Source organism: Chamaea fasciata, unplaced genomic scaffold (assembly GCF_029207755.1).
Source record: "Chamaea fasciata isolate MVZ Bird 193981 ecotype frontalis unplaced genomic scaffold, bChaFas1.0.hap1 SCAF_23, whole genome shotgun sequence".
NCBI classification, from domain to species: domain Eukaryota; kingdom Metazoa; phylum Chordata; class Aves; order Passeriformes; family Sylviidae; genus Chamaea; species Chamaea fasciata.
In genome coordinates this window covers 740,447-755,575 of record NW_027094108.1, presented here as the reverse complement: position 1 = coordinate 755,575, position 15,129 = coordinate 740,447, and the positions used below count along the sequence as shown (strand labels likewise).

General features: G+C 55.4%; 1 long non-coding RNA gene across 1 annotated transcript; it reads left to right on the top strand.

Moving 5' to 3' along the window:
• Positions 1–1,027: 1,027 nt before the first annotated feature.
• Positions 1,028–4,593, top strand: LOC136300514 (uncharacterized). Its single transcript, XR_010723697.1, has 2 exons — positions 1,028–1,114; positions 3,078–4,593. It is a non-coding gene; the product is annotated as an uncharacterized lncRNA (long non-coding RNA).
• Positions 4,594–15,129: the final 10,536 nt, after the last annotated feature.

Genomic DNA, 15,129 nt, shown 5'->3' with positions numbered 1-15,129 from the left:
GGGTGATCCACCCTCTCTGTCATGGTGTCCAGTGATCCACCCTCCCTGCCAGGGTGTCCAGGGTGATCCACCCTCCCTGTCAGGGTGTCCAGGGTGATCCACCCTCCCTGTCAGGATGTCCAGTGATCCACCCTCCCTGTCAGGGTGTCCAGTGATCCACCCTCCCTGTCAGGGTGTCCAGGGGGATCCACCCTCCCTGTCAGGGTCTCCAGTGATCCACCCTCCCTGTCAGGGTCTCCAGTGATCCACCCTCCCTGCCAGGGTGTCCAGTGATCCACCCTCCCTGTCAGGGTCTCCAGGGTGATCCACCCTCTCTGTCAGGGTGTCCAGGGTGATCCACCCTCCCTGTCAGGGTGTCCAGGGGGATCCACCCTCCCTGCCAGGGTCTCCAGGGGGATCCACCCTCCCTCCAGGGACCCTGGGCTGCTCTCTCAGGAAGCCAGGCGTGATCCACCCTCCAGGAGCGAGCTTTGCTCACGGCCTCTGCCAGCGGAGCAGAACTCGAGCCGCGGGCAGAGCTGTCCCCCGCTCGGAGCCCTCTGTGAGAGCCCGGCCACAGAGCAGGGCTGGCCAACCCCTGGGCTCCTGCAGCCCCAGAACGGCCGGGACATTTCACGGCCCCGATGAGCTGCCGGCCCCGGGCAGGGGCAGCAGGGGATGTGCAGATAAAAGAGCACGGGGAGCTTGGGGGAGCAGCGATTGTGCATTCCCACGCAAGGGAAATTCTGTGTGGGAAGTGTCTTTGTCACAAAGGGACAACACCGGTCTAAGCACCCGCAGCACTGCAGGTTTCATCCCAACTGAAATATATAAATATTTGAAATGTATAAATGTACAAAAAGATGAAAACAAAAGAGAAACATTATCGCGGTGTCTGTAATGGCAAATGTTGGCTGCCCATCCTCTGGGCAGAAAAACAGCCCTGCAAGGGCCAGCAGCCGCTGAGGCCTCCCTGTGCTCCCCAGGTGAGCAGCTCTCCCACGGGGCAGGAGAATGGGGCACACCTGCCCGGGCACCAGGGCAGGAAGGGATTTCACCTTCACACGGGCTCAGGAAGCCAGACCTGCCAGCAAAGCCTCTGTGAGGAAATTCTGCCTGGAAAAGAGTCAGAAAGGTACTTTTCAATTTTTATGGTAACTAAAATCACAAAAAGGAGGCAAAGAAAGGAAAGGGGCTGTTTGGGTTTTTCCCTACTTTGCTATTTCTGATTATTTTAAAACTTGGTTCTAATTAGGTGATGCGAATTCTTCGGATGAACTCTGGCTCTGAGGGGGAACGTAAGGTTTTATAGAGCCTGGTGTGAGGCTGTGTGTTTTGTACCTTGTCTCCTAGCAGCACAAACCACATGGATGTGAGAGGCTGTTTTATGATCCGCCAGGGCTGTTGTTGGACAGGCTGCAGTGAGCTGAGTTATTCCAACCCAACCACGTTGGGTTGCTGTTCCCTCCTCTCTCCTTCTCTCTTTTTTCCCCTTCTTCCCCTTATTTTTTTCCCTCTCTTTTCCTTTTTTTTTTTTTTTTTGTTTTGTTAATTTTTCTTTCCCCTCCTCACAAGCAAGTGTGAGAGGGGTGGATGCTTTTACCACCCTCGTGCCAAATTCTCTCACTGGACTTGGCACCAGCAGCACTTCTCATCTCCCTCCCAAGCCCTTTTCCCTCCCTGGCTGGGATTCCATCAGGCCTTTCTAAAGAAGGCAGTGAACTGTGCTGGTTACTCTTTCAGCTGCTCATCTCTTTAGTGTTTTCAAGAAGAAAAAAAAAGGAAAAAAACCCAGTCCAAAAACACCAACTCTGTGCCCCTGCTGCGCAGCAACTTCTGCCAGGGGATTTGGGATCCTTGCAGAGGCTGATGGGCTGGGGCTCACGGTGCCCCTGTCGCCTCCATCCCACAGCTGGGCAGCCCCAAAGGCTCCCTGGGCACGCACTGTGCCTCAGTCCCACCCTGCCTGGCCTGTTTTCTTGGTGCTTTGGTCTCCCCAGGCTGATGCTGGTCTGGCCTCCCCCTGCTCCTTCCCATCCTGGCTGCAATCCTCCCTGTCAGTCTGGTGGCTCTGCAGGCTGTGAGGACAGAACTAACACCTCCCATCTCCCTGGTGTCATCCCACTCCAAGTCAGACCTGTTCACTCGATTACATGACTCTTCATTTAAAAAAAAAAAGGTTTTACCTGCTGCTCCCAGAGAGACACAATGTCAGGCCTACCTCAGAGCATCACAGCAGCTCTGTTACACTCATGCTGCACACTGCTGTCTTTATCTTGCTTCTTCTCTCTTATTTTCTGCTTGTGAGGCCCGCGGAGCAGAGCTAAACACTGCCAGCCGTGCATTTGACACTGGCTCTGCGGAGCACCCAGGGCAAGGGCAGGATGGGATTGTTCCCCCTGGTTTTGGAAATGCCACCCGTGCAGTGTTTTCAGCCCAGCTGAAGCTCGGTGCCAGGAGAACTGAAGGGACTGCTGGTGTTGGTGTGGGTTTGAGAGGCCCTGGGGACACGATGGTCTAACTCGGCGTGGTGTCCATGAATCCTGCAGCAGGAGGCAAACACAAATTAACTTTGTGCCTTCCTGCCCTTCAGAGAGGGAAACTGTGCACTGTCCCTGCCTTGCTGGAAGTGGAAAGAGGCTGCTCATGGAAAGAAAGTCTGTTCTGAGATGAAAATATCTGGCTGAGCTCAGTCTCATCCAGCCCAGGCCGGGATTTGCACCAGTTGTTATCTGAATCTCCTGAATCTGCATCCTGCCACGGCCAGCACCAAGCTTTGGTTCCTGGGGTGTTATTCAAGCCTTTATTCAGTGGGATGTTACCCCCAGGCAGGGGTGGGATTTGTTTGGTTGTGGGGAAGGCTGATTGCAATGGCAGCTGGTGTCACAATCTGCAAACTCAACTGCATCCACCTCCACCAAATACACGTGGTCCAGAGAAGCCCCTGTCAGTCCTGGGCACGAAGGATTTGAAGGCGAGGATGCCTCTCTTTAGGCTGAGATTTTGCCTTAGCTCCTTACGGGATTTGAGGCCAGGAAAAACATTTCTTTCTTCTTTCTTTGCTCTGTTTTTTCTTGCCTTTTTTTACATTTTTTCAGGACCTGTACATGTCTTGGATGTCAGGGGTCAGCTCTGCCCCACCCCAGGCAGGTGGCAGTGAAAACCAAAGGTGCTTCTTACACCCAGGGGCTCCAGGGTTTCCCTCTCCCTCCTGGTGCCATGGCAGCGGCCAGGATTTGTCCCCCACTGACACAGGAAATGCCTGTGAAGATCATTTTCCCTGCAGAGCCAATTTGCTTTGTGTGAGACAAGTCAGCCAGAGCAGGATGTTCGCAGGAGTGACAGAGCCCAGAGACTGTGGCCAGCTTTGCCGGGACTGTGATGCTCATGACTGAGCAGGGAGGAACACGACCCAAGGCTCTGTCTGGGACTGAACGCAGTGCTGCTCCTGTTCTGGTGGAAAGCCGGTGGTTCCTTCCTGGGGGTTACACAAGTGGCTCCTTTTTGGTGTGAATAAATCACCAGGGCAGTGACTCAATGATGGGGACAATCGGCAATCTGCATTTGCTCCTCTCTGGCAGGTTAAGGTCACTGGATGTACGGATGACTCCCGCCCAGAGCTGGTGGCCAAATGCCACCCAAGCTAAGCATCAGAGGCAGAAAAATCAGCTTTGCTTAGAAAGAGAAGGACAAGCATGGAAAATCCCCCTAATTATTGTGAATTGCAGCCAAAACCACTTGAAAGCAGAATAGTTCATGCTCGTTAAGGAGACTTTAGGTTGAAAATGTCATGTTTAATGAGCAAATCACTTCCTTAAGGTCACACAGACAAACGGGAGTGAGGTGTAACACATGGCCCCAGCAAGAGGGGCTGTCAGGGCTGCTGGAGGGAGGCTGAATGTGCAGGAAGCTCAGTGGAGGTGTGCTGTCTTGGGAGTCCTGTTGTTTCTTACCCACTGCTCTGATCTAGAGAAGTGGCAGGAATCAGTTCTTATCAGTGATGATGGGTGACATGAGGAATGTTTAATGCCCATCTACCCCCGGGTCTGAGGGAGGGCACGAGGTGGATGTGAGAGCAAACCCTGCCTGGGCTGGAGCTCTGCTGGTGGCTCAGCGATGGCCTGGCCAGGGCACAGAAAGGAATTTCTGAAGGGAACTACTCCAGCATTCTGTCTGCTGGCATCCACGGACATCCAGTCCCTCAGACTGGTTCATCTCAGCCTGTCTGGAGTAACAAATCCTGGCTCCACTCCTCTTCCCTCCTGCTTTTGTTCCTCTTTGTGCTTCATCCCCACGTCACCCTCACCCTCCCTGACAGACCCCTGCCCCTCCTGCCCTCCTCTGCCCCCGTGCTGAGGGGTGACATCCCCCTGAGCCCCTGGAGGGGCTGTGAGTGCCCAGGGACAGGGACAGGGGTCACACAGGCAGCTCCTGCCCTGCCCTGGCTGTGCCCAGGCTGGGCGCACAGCCCCGCTGCCACACGGCTCTGGAGGAGCTGGAACTCAGCAGCATTACACCACAATTAAATAAAAGACACAGAGTGCCCCGTGCAAGGAGAGGGAAGAGCAGCCCTGAGGCCCCGAGCTGCTCAGAGAAAGAAACCCTGCTGGAAAATGTCTGTGCTTCACCCCTGGGCCCTGCACATCTTTTCACTGAGGCTGTTAGTGCTGGCCTCTCTAGAGCTCAGGCAGAAGAAAAAAAAAAAAAAAAAAAAAAAAAAAGAGATTTCTACCCACAGGGAAAGCACTAATCTGGTTTATTAAGCTTGTCAGTATTTTAGATAAATTGTTTATGTCCTGCCTCCAGTTGCACTTTACTGCAGCCGTGCCCAGCCTCCCCAGGCTGCTGTGGATTAGTGGCTGTGCCCTGACCCCGGGGGACCTGTGAGCAGTTGTCGGCCGTGTGTGTACAGGCTGGCCCGTCTTACACACTCCACTTATTCGGCAGTGGCCAAAATCTGCCACGCAGCTGCTCTGCCTCGCCTTCTGCTCTGCCTGCTCGCAATTCCTCTCCTGTGCTAGACACAACTGTACGTAGGGTTTTTTGTTTTGTTCGTATGCAGCCGGTTGCAGAGGAGCAATGTGAAGAAACACGATCTAGTGTAAAGGTGATTACTAAATACACACGTTTCACGCCTGGCTCTATCGCTCCTCCCGGTTCCTGGAGCATTCCCTGGCACAGGACATCCTGCCGAAAGGAAACTTCCCAGCCTTTAGAGAAACGCCTTCCCATTGCTCCACACCACGGCAAGGCACACGCGTTTGTGTTTGCGGTTCTTCCATTCACCTGCAGCACAACGGGAAGTGAGAATGTTTGTGCGGGGTAAAACAAGACCGAGAAGAGGAACGATTTCGTTTTCTCTTCTGCCAAAAATATTCCGTTGGGGTGGAAAGGGGAATGTCACTTCTGCGTCAAAGCTACTGGCCACCTGTAAAGGCAGAGCCCAGAAGGCACCTTTGGTCCTGTTATATAAATGTCCTGAAGTCCTCCTGGTCCCTCAGAACAAAGGGCTGGGGGCAGCAATGGTTTTTGGCATAGTTCTCATAAGGCCAGTCCAAAGCACGCTTTTCCCTTTCCTGATGCTCACCTGTCTCCTGCTGTGAGGGGAGAGCACCTTTCCTGAGCAGCAGCCCGGCAGCAGCGGGGCCTCCCCGGGGCTCTGCAGGCTCTGTCGGCTGCTGCCGCAGAGGAGCAGGCACCGGGCTGGGCCAGCTCCCAGCCCGCTCCAGGCTCTCACGTCTGAGCTCCAGACAGAGAACCACAACCGCGGCCGAGGGCAGCTGCGGCAGGAAGCAGGAACATCTGGCCTTTGGCTTCCCTCGGAGAGGTCTGGGCTTCGCTTCTCTTTTTCCCTTTGGTTGTTCTCTCTTTTCCTTCTTCTCTCTCAGTGCTGCTCTGTAGGACTCGGGGCAGGCAGCATCTGAACTCACCGCACACCTGGGGCAGGATCTGAACCCACCACACACCTGAGGCAGGATCTGAACCCACCACACACCTGAGGCAGGATCTGAACCCACCACACCAGGGGCAGGATCTGAACCCCCACACACCTGGGGCAGGATCTGAACCCCCACACACCTCAGGGTGCCACAGACAGCCCCAGCCCTCTGCCTTCAGGGGCACAGGGAGGAAAACTGGGGGGTTTTCTGCCTTCCGAGGTGACCTTGTTGGGGTCAGCCTTCTCCTTCTCCCCCTCCCCAGCTGCAGGAGTTCATTTCTGTGCTGTTTCCATCTCCCCCCGCTCCCCAAACCGAGCACACCAAACGCTTCCATCCACAAGATGCGTCTCGGGCAGTTTGGAATCTGCTGGGCAGGATGTCACCTAGCCAAATAAGTCTCTTTGTCTGCATTTTTTGTTGTTGTATTTTTTTTTTCCTTCCTGGCTGATGGAGCTGTGGTTTGTTCACTTATTACTTTTCCCCCCCCTCCTTTTATTCTAAGGAAAAGTGTTTGATGTACAGGACCCTTTAGAGGGAATGAAGTGCAGGAAGAACATTGGGAAGGGGATGAGCTGAGGCTGAATTAGGCAAACCCTCCAGAGCCATATTTAACACCTTCTCAGCAGTGATATTTAGAAGTGATATTTAACACCTTCAGGAGCTGAACGCCAACCATGTGTGTTACAGAGCAGGGAAACTGAGGCACAGAGCAGTGAATTCACCCACTGCACGGCAGCAAAAGGCCAGGGCAGAGCTGGGAACTGAGCCACAGCCTCTTGAATTCCAGTCCAGGGCTCTCTTCAGCACGGCATGGTGCTGCTGGCTTTGGGTGTTGCCTGGTTTCTGCCTTGCTCTGTCTGCACAGGAAGCAGTTCTCTTCAGACGTGAATAAACGTGAATAGTGCTCAGAGCTGATTTTTTTTTTTTCACCCTGTTTTCTTTTTAAAGGACAGTGTCCCAAAATAAATGTTCCCTTGAGTCAGTTCAGTCTCTAGGAGGAAGAGTTTCCACAGAGCGAAGACCTTTACCATTAGTAGTGGACAAATGGGTGACTCAAAATTTTTTAAAACATAGCCCATGATCATATAACTTGCTATATTAGGAACTTGTGTAATGAGTCTTCTGCTCAGGAACTTCTGAGAAGAGCTGGTATAGATAGTTCAGGGGAAAACAACCCTGCCCTCCCTTCCACCTGCCCCTGGGTCTCTGTGAAAGACAATTGTGTAACGATAATTTCTCTGTAATCTCGGCTGTCTCTTTGGGAACAGCATCGTTACCCTTCCAGCCTTTTCACTGCTACCTAAAAATGTAGGTAACCCCAACCTTGTGTGCCCAGCTGAGACTCCCGTGGGCTGTGACAGAGGCCACTGGACACAGATGCAGCCTGCCCTGTGCTCGGTGGATTCCCTGCTGCCGGCCGTAGGTCTCTCCCCAGCCTGGGCAGTTCGTCCTGAGCAGCTCAGTGCTGTGACTTTCCATCCCTCCTTCACCTCTGTCTTCCCCGACCACTGCCACCACCCGACTGTGGCTCTATTGCCGAAATCACAGCGATTATTGTCACAAGGGCGGCGCTGCTCGGGCACGGCCCCGCTCTGCCAGGATGCACTTCCCAAACGTAGGCTGAGGGCAGGAGAGGATCCCAGGGAAGGATGTCCTCACCAAAGTCCGGCTCTGTGTCCCACTGCCCCCTTGCCTTTCTGGAGAAAGGGGAGGGAGTGGGGACTGCAGAGGAAACAGCTTGGAGGCAGAGGAGTTAATACCTCAGCTACCTCTAGGGAGGGAGGAGAGTGTGAGACAGACAAAGGGTGGGAAATGCAGTTTCCTGGTGGAAGCACTTTGGCTGACACGTTTGCTGTGAGTAACAGCCCCGGTGGCCCGTGTCTGGTGGCTATTTATAACTGCCCAACAACCATCCCTTATCGCGAGGCCGGGGCAGTGTCTGCACACCAAACAGGGAGAAATCAGCTCACAAGGGATGGGTTCCGCAACAGAACAGGCGAATTGCCAGGAGCCCTCTTCTCCGTGAGGAAAGCCAGGGTCCAGCAGAAAACACGGATCCAGAACCAGAGAAAGGAGCCTCGTGCTACCCACACACTGTGCAGGATTCCTCAGCCTGGCTGCCTGTGCTGCCCACTTCTCTCTCTCTAAATCCGGCCCCAGTGCCTGGGCTGGTGTCATTTCCCCCAGCTCAGGTGGGCACAGGGAGAGGGGCTGTGCTGACAGGTGACAGCCTGGCTGCTGGCTATGGAAACCAGGAGCTTTCCAACATCTCTGAGTGCCTGGACTGTGCTGCCTTCCCCTCTCCCCCCAAGGCCTGGGTTCACTTCCCAGAAAAGGCAGCAGAGCACAGCCCCAGCATCCCTGAAGCCCTGCTGGGGAGAAGGGACCCTTTCCTGGTGCCTGCACTGGAGCACTCAACTCCTTGACCTTTCTCTGACTTCTAGGATGAGCTAATATTTGGGCAGTAACTTTCTGCTGGGATAATCCATCTCTGAGTGACAGTGACACCTCGGTGCTCGCAGGTCAGATGTTTGCCCGGTGCCTGGGATTCCCAGGAGAAAGTACCGTGCCTCTGCAGGCTGTTATTAAAGCCAATTATGTCTGTAAAAATTTCTTTCCGGGTGGAAGGTTGAGGTGTTTCATGACAGGTAAGGCACACAAAGGACACAGATGGGTATTTATTGCCACACGAGTCCAGCCTCACTCTTCCCCTCCTGCTCCCCCGGGGTGACCTGCAGAACCGGTTCTCCCCTCCCGCGGGCAGTAACCCAAAACCCGGTGTAGCAAGAGAGGAGAGGGGAGAGCAGTCCTGTCCAGACACTCCTTGCCCCCAGGGGCTGCAGGAAGATCTGACATGGAAACTTCCTTCACCCTGTCGGCAGTGCCTCCATCCCATCCCTCTGCCCGCCTGTCCCTGCGGCTGTCCCCGGGGCTGTCCTTGTCTCTGAGGCTTGGGACACCAGTGGCCACCAGGCAGGAATTAGCCACGCTGATAACACACCAGAGAGCCACTGCCTGGTGACAAGGACAAGCACCTAAAGCCCTCACCTGATTCCTGTATCAAGGCCAAGGTGGAAATTAAATCATCTTGTGAGCCTACTCTATGGGTGTGGGTTCCACAAGGAAGCCAGAGCTGGCTGAAAGCTCCTGCTCCAGGAAAAATAATGTGCTCCCATCCCATTTCAGTCCAAGAGACCAAGGAGATCAGTTTTACCCATAAACAGGCCAATATTCTGGAACAAACCATTCTGTAATTCTTCTGTTTTCTCAGCTAGATCTTCATCTGCTCTGTCAGCTCAGGACGATGTCACCCAAACCTTGCTGAACAGTGGACTGCACCTACGGTGCATCAAACTGAATTTATTGCAAGGAGATGCAGAGGGTGACTTCGGAAATGCCTCACTCCCTCCCTGCACTCATTTCTCCTGTGTTCGAGAGGCGGTCGAGATCCTGCCTCGTGTTCCTGTCATGGATTAATCAGTTCTCACTTGAGAGGGAGCTGCTGCCACTCAGTCGTGTCAGGCTGTCAGCAGAGCTTCGTTGTGAATTTCACCTGCTGAATGTGGGTGTTTTGCTGCTGTGACAGGATGGAGATTTGCCCACATCCCAGGTAATGGCTGAGCCATTCAGCCGCTCCTCGCTCATTTTAATTCCTTGTGGCGACAGGTAAAATCAAATTAATTCCTGAACACTGAAAATTCCCAGTGAGATGCGGTCAGTGGGGCTCAGGGACTGGGTTAGATCTCACCCGCTCTCGTGTCCCCCACTGCCACTGGCGGTGCAGCTCCTCCCTGTGCCCAGCAGGCCGTGCCTCCTGCCCTGGGGGCTGTGCTACCTGCCCTCAGCACTTTGAGGTATAAATAACTTGGTGCCTCATGGGTTTTGAATGTTGTTTATACCCCACTGGCTGCCACGCCGTGTGCCAGGGTTATAAATACCCTGCTGCGTCTAGACTGGGTCTAAACTTGGCACTGGGCGCCCAGATTCATGAGAGGAGTGGTTTCATCTCCCAGCACAAAGGAGGTGCCCCGAAGTGTTTGATCAGGGCTCCGGAGGGGGCTTGGCAAGAGGCTTCTCTGCTCCTGCCCTGCCACAGCAGCTCTGGCCCCACTCTCTGAAGGGGCCTTGGAAAAGCTCTTCCTCCAGAGCTGCTGGGCACCCAGCCCAGAGGAAATACCTGACCTTATCCCTTCCTGATGGGCTTCAATGCCCCATTGAGTGCAAGGGGTCCAAAACATCAGAGCCTCACCTCCAGGGCCTGGCAGGTCCCGGCCAGGCTGGGCTCAGGCTGGGGCAGCACTGGGCTGCTGGGTGGCTGCAGGGCTGAGCTGGAAGGGAAGGACAAAGCAGCTTTCTCTGCCTGCTGAAGCCACTGGTGCAGCTGCAGCAGGAGCCTCTGCAGGCAAACAGAGCCAGGAGTAGAGCTGCTGCATTCCCCCCTGCAAGGTGAGGGTGAGAGTTTGTATTTTGATAAAGGACAGTGACCCTTGTCTGCAGCTGTGTGCGGGGGACTGTGGGAACTCCTTCCCACTCCTGGGTTTGCTCGGAGGCTGAGAGCACTCCTGACCCGTAATGGGGCTGTTCCGTGATGGAGAAATGACGGAACAGGGGATCCCACCTCACATCAGAGCCCTGGCTATAAACACTTCCTGTGTCCACATTGGTGAAACCTCAGCGGGCCACAGCCTCAGTCAGTACCAAGCTGAAGCCTCCTGAGGTTTGCAGCATTGCTCCTGCCTGCCCAGGGCCACGGCATCCCCTGAAGGAACAGGAACCAGGACAGAATTTTTGAGGCTTGCCTGTGAACGTGGGACATCTCAGTGTGGTTGTGGTGTGCAGGCAGGGCAGGGCTCCAAACTGCAGGGAGCACAGAGCTGCCAGTCAGTCCCTGATGATTTTTGGGATGCAGTTTACAGCCTTGGAAAGGTAAACCTGTGGTCATGCCACCCCAGGCAGCAGCACTGCCAGGACTGTGTTTCGGCACAGTTGATCTGGAGGCTGCAGGAGGAACACCAGCCCTGACAGTGTCCTCTTTACCCAGACAATGCTCCTTGTGAGCCCAGCGAGGTGCTGGAATTAGGATCGCTGGGTGCTGCCACAGCCTCCCCTGCAGCTCCTTCAGCCCTGCAGGGATTGAGGGGCCCATGGAGTCCCTGCACCTCAGCTGCTGCTGTGGCTCAGGGGCAGAGTGTCCCGCAGGGCTGTGTGTGGCTGTGGCACCCGCAGTGTGTCAGAGCACTTCCTGCCCCAGAGGATCCATCCCAGGGGGGCAGTGGGGTGCTGCCTTCGCCTCGCAGCTCTGTGGGGTTTGGAGAAACGGAGGGCTGAGGATGCTCTGGGGTCTGTGCCTGCCCAGCAATCTGCCCGGGGATGGTTCTCCCCGAGCTCTCCGGCGTTCTGGGATGTCCTGGGGAGGCTGCAAAGCTCATTTCCTCAGTGCCTGGCACCGGCTCTGCTTCCCAGCTCGTGTGGAGCTGCAGGGAGGCCCCGAGGTGAGGAGTGTTTGAGCTGTTCCCTGGGCAACAGCTAAACACTGACTTCAGACGGTGGTTGTAAAACAGCTCAGCACCGGGGTGATGAGGCGGGGGGGAAGGGGGGCTGCCACAGCCCCTGCCCCCGGGGAGCCCCATGAAATCCTCGGTGAAAAGCTGCCTGTGAAGCCAGGCTGGCTGCAGCTCAGCCCGTGCTCGGAGCCCTCAGAGCCGTGCCAGGCTGAGCACAGGGCTGACCTGCTCCTTCCCCCTCCTGCCGCCCCACATCCAGTCACCTGCCACCTCTCTGTGCCGCCTTTGGCTTTGATGAGGCTCCACGAAACATATCCAAGGGGGGAGGCTTGGCCCAGGCTGTTTCCCAAGGATCCCCGAGGCACTGCAGCCTCTTGGCACTCCCCTCGGAGCCTCCGAGCAGCAATCCGGGTCTCTGGCACCAAAGAAACGGCTGGAATTCAGTCAGCGATGGCTTCCTTTGGGGTTTGTCCCTGAAATTGCCAGCGAAAGGCAGAGAGCAGCCGGGCAGGCTGCAGCTCAGGCTGCGCCTGGGTACGTGTGTGACCAGGCTCCAGGCTCAGCAGTGACCCTGAGATGAACCAAGGGGGTCTGGATAGTTTGTAAAGCAGCCAAACCCCAAACGTCCCCCTGAGCACCCAGCCATCCTGCCCCACGTCCACATGACAGTGCAGGACCCGGTGTTTGTGTGCTGCTCCAGGATTTCCTGGGAAATGGCTGCTCCAGGGCAGGCCGTGGGACACAGAGCCATGGGGAAGGGCAGGTGTGTGACAGAGCCATGGGGAAGGGCAGGTGTGGGACACAGGGCCATGGGGAAGGGCAGGTGTGTGACAGAGCCATGGGGAAGGGCAGGTGTGTGACAGAGCCATGGGGAAGGGCAGGTGTGGGACAGGGCCATGGGGAAGGGCAGGTGTGGGACACAGGGCCATGGGGAAGGGCAGGTGTGGGACACAGGGCCATGGGGAAGGGCAGGTGTGTGACAGAGCCATGGGGAAGGGCAGGTGTGGGACAGGGCCATGGGGAAGGGCAGGTGTGTGACAGGGCCATGGGGAAGGGCAGGTGGGGGACACAGAGCCATGGGGAAGGGCAGGTGTGGGACACAGAGCCATGGGGAAGGGCAGGTGGGGGACACAGGGCCATGGGGAAGGGCAGGTGTGGGACACAGGGCCATGGGGAAGGGCAGGTGTGGGACAGGGCCATGGGGAAGGGCAGGTGTGGGACACAGAGCCATGGGGAAGGGCAGGTGTGGGACAGGGCCATGGGGAAGGGCAGGTGTGGGACACAGGGCCATGGGGAAGGGCAGGTGTGGGACAGGGCCATGGGGAAGGGCAGGTGTGGGACAGGGCCATGGGGAAGGGCAGGTGTGGGACAGGGCCATGGGGAAGGGCAGGTGTGGGACACAGAGCCATGGGGAAGGGCAGGTGGGGGACACAGGGCCATGGGGAAGGGCAGGTGTGGGACACAGAGCCATGGGGAAGGGCAGGTGTGGGACACAGAGCCATGGGGAAGGGCAGGTGTGGGACACAGAGCCATGGGGAAGGGCAGGTGTGGGACAGGGCCATGGGGAAGGGCAGGTGTGGGACACAGAGCCATGGGGAAGGGCAGGTGTGGGACAGGGCCATGGGGAAGGGCAGGTGTGGGACACAGGGCCATGGGGAAGGGCAGGTGTGGGACACAGAGCCATGGGGAAGGGCAGGTGTGTGACAGGGCCATGGGGAAGGGCAGGTGTGGGACACAGGGCCATGGGGAAGGGCAGGTGTGGGACACAGGGCCATGGGGAAGGGCAGGTGTGTGACAGGGCCATGGGGAAGGGCAAGCTCTGCTCTGTCCCCGTGGTAGAGCTGGCCCTGGTGTGGGGAACTCCTTCCAGACAGATGGAGCAGCAGCATTAGGTAGTTATGGGAGGGATGGGATTGTGTTTGACGAGCAGCATGAGGTCACTCCTTCAGTCCCCTCTGGGTGAGATATATCACCAGGCTGCCCTTTGCCTTGAATGCAGTAATTCATTTTTCAGAATCTGCTTGTGCTGCTTCCCCTTCCCTCTTAACCCGTTCTCAGCCTTTGCCTTTCCTCCTTGTTGCAGTCAGGGATGACAAAGAAGTGTGGACTGCCTCAGATAATGGTATTTACCACAGAGTCACCATTTCCTTCAGTGGCCATCACACCCTAAGGTCACACCCTGGCGTCCCCTGCAGCCAGCTGTTACCAGCTCTAGAAATCCATAAGACAGGACTAATTCTCCTTCATTTACCTGCCCTTGGGCTGGGAGCCATGTAGGTTTTACAATGGGATAAAATCCACAGTGGAATCCCGAGGATCACATTGAAAGGTGGCGTTTGGGGCACATTTCAGCACAGCTGTTGGAAGAGCTGGTGAACCAGCAGGACTGATGTGCCCACAGCACAAAGACATGCCCTGGCTCCAGGTTTTATTTCCCACAGTAAACGGCACGGTAACACAAAGGCCGGGCTGGGCACTGACCACAGGCACTCCATAGGCACATTTATTAAATCTACCGTAGGTGGATTTATTCTGTGACTGCAGAGAGCCTGGATGTCTCCTGCTCTGCCTCTCCTGCCTGTGGTTAAGGAAAGAGCAAGAGAGGGAGAAAGGAAATTAACACAACAGAGAACTTGACATAAAAGTGTTTTATATCATCTCCTATAAAACAACCCATAAATCCCTGCCCTCCTGCTCCACCCCTCACATGGTTTTCATTTTAGTGGCTGGCTGGGAAGCAGAGAAGTGGAGGGTACAAAGCACAAATTCTTGGTGGGAGAGGTTCCCCTTCCCTACAGGCTTCCTACTCACACCTTGTCCCTGTGCCTACAGCACAGCATTGTCCTCTGGTGAGTAATCACAGCCTGGAGCAAGCCAGCATCTTCCAGCTTCTCCCAGCATCTCCCAGCTTCTCCCAGCATCTCCCAGCATCTGTCTGCCCCTGCACTGCTCCAGGAGCCCGGGGTGGGAGCGCTCAGGGCACTGCATGTGGCTGGGGAAGCTCTTCAGCACCAGGAAAAAGGGAAAGGATTGAGCTCTGAAAGATCCTTCTGTTCAGGTTTGGTCCCAGAAGAAGTCCTGAGATGTCTCAGGGCGTTGCAGCTCATTCTGGAGTTCCCGGGGGAGCTGGCTGAGGGTGTTTCTGGAAGGATCTGCTGATTGACAGTGTCAGAGTGATGGAAAAAGGGGCAGTGCCCATAAAGCTGTAACAATAGGACACACAGCCCTCGAGGGTTTATTGCTGTTTTGCAAGAGCCTTGTTGGCCCATTGCTCCTGTATCCATTTGGAATGTTACAGAACATATTTAAATGAAAATCTTCATTCACTGAACAAAACACAAATCCAGGGGAAAATATGTTCAAATTGTAGCAATTATTGCTTTTGTTGCTATAAAACTTAATCCTCATCTTGGGCTGTTAGAGCAGATTCTTTTAAGGCCAGGCTGGACAGAAGATTTACAGAAGAGATGGATCTGAAGGTCGGGCAGAGCTTTAATGTTGCAGTGAGAGCCTTGGTGATTTCAGGGAGTCTGCACAGACCTCGTGGCAGGACCAGGGAGTCAGGGAGGAGGGAAAGGAGAAGGTCCTGGAGTGACCCAAAGAACCTTGCATGGAAAATTCTTGGTTAGAGCCTTGTTACTTAATTCTGGAGTGAGGACAGCAAAGATTAAGACGCAGGAAAGGTTGGAAAGGATTGTTTAAAGCTA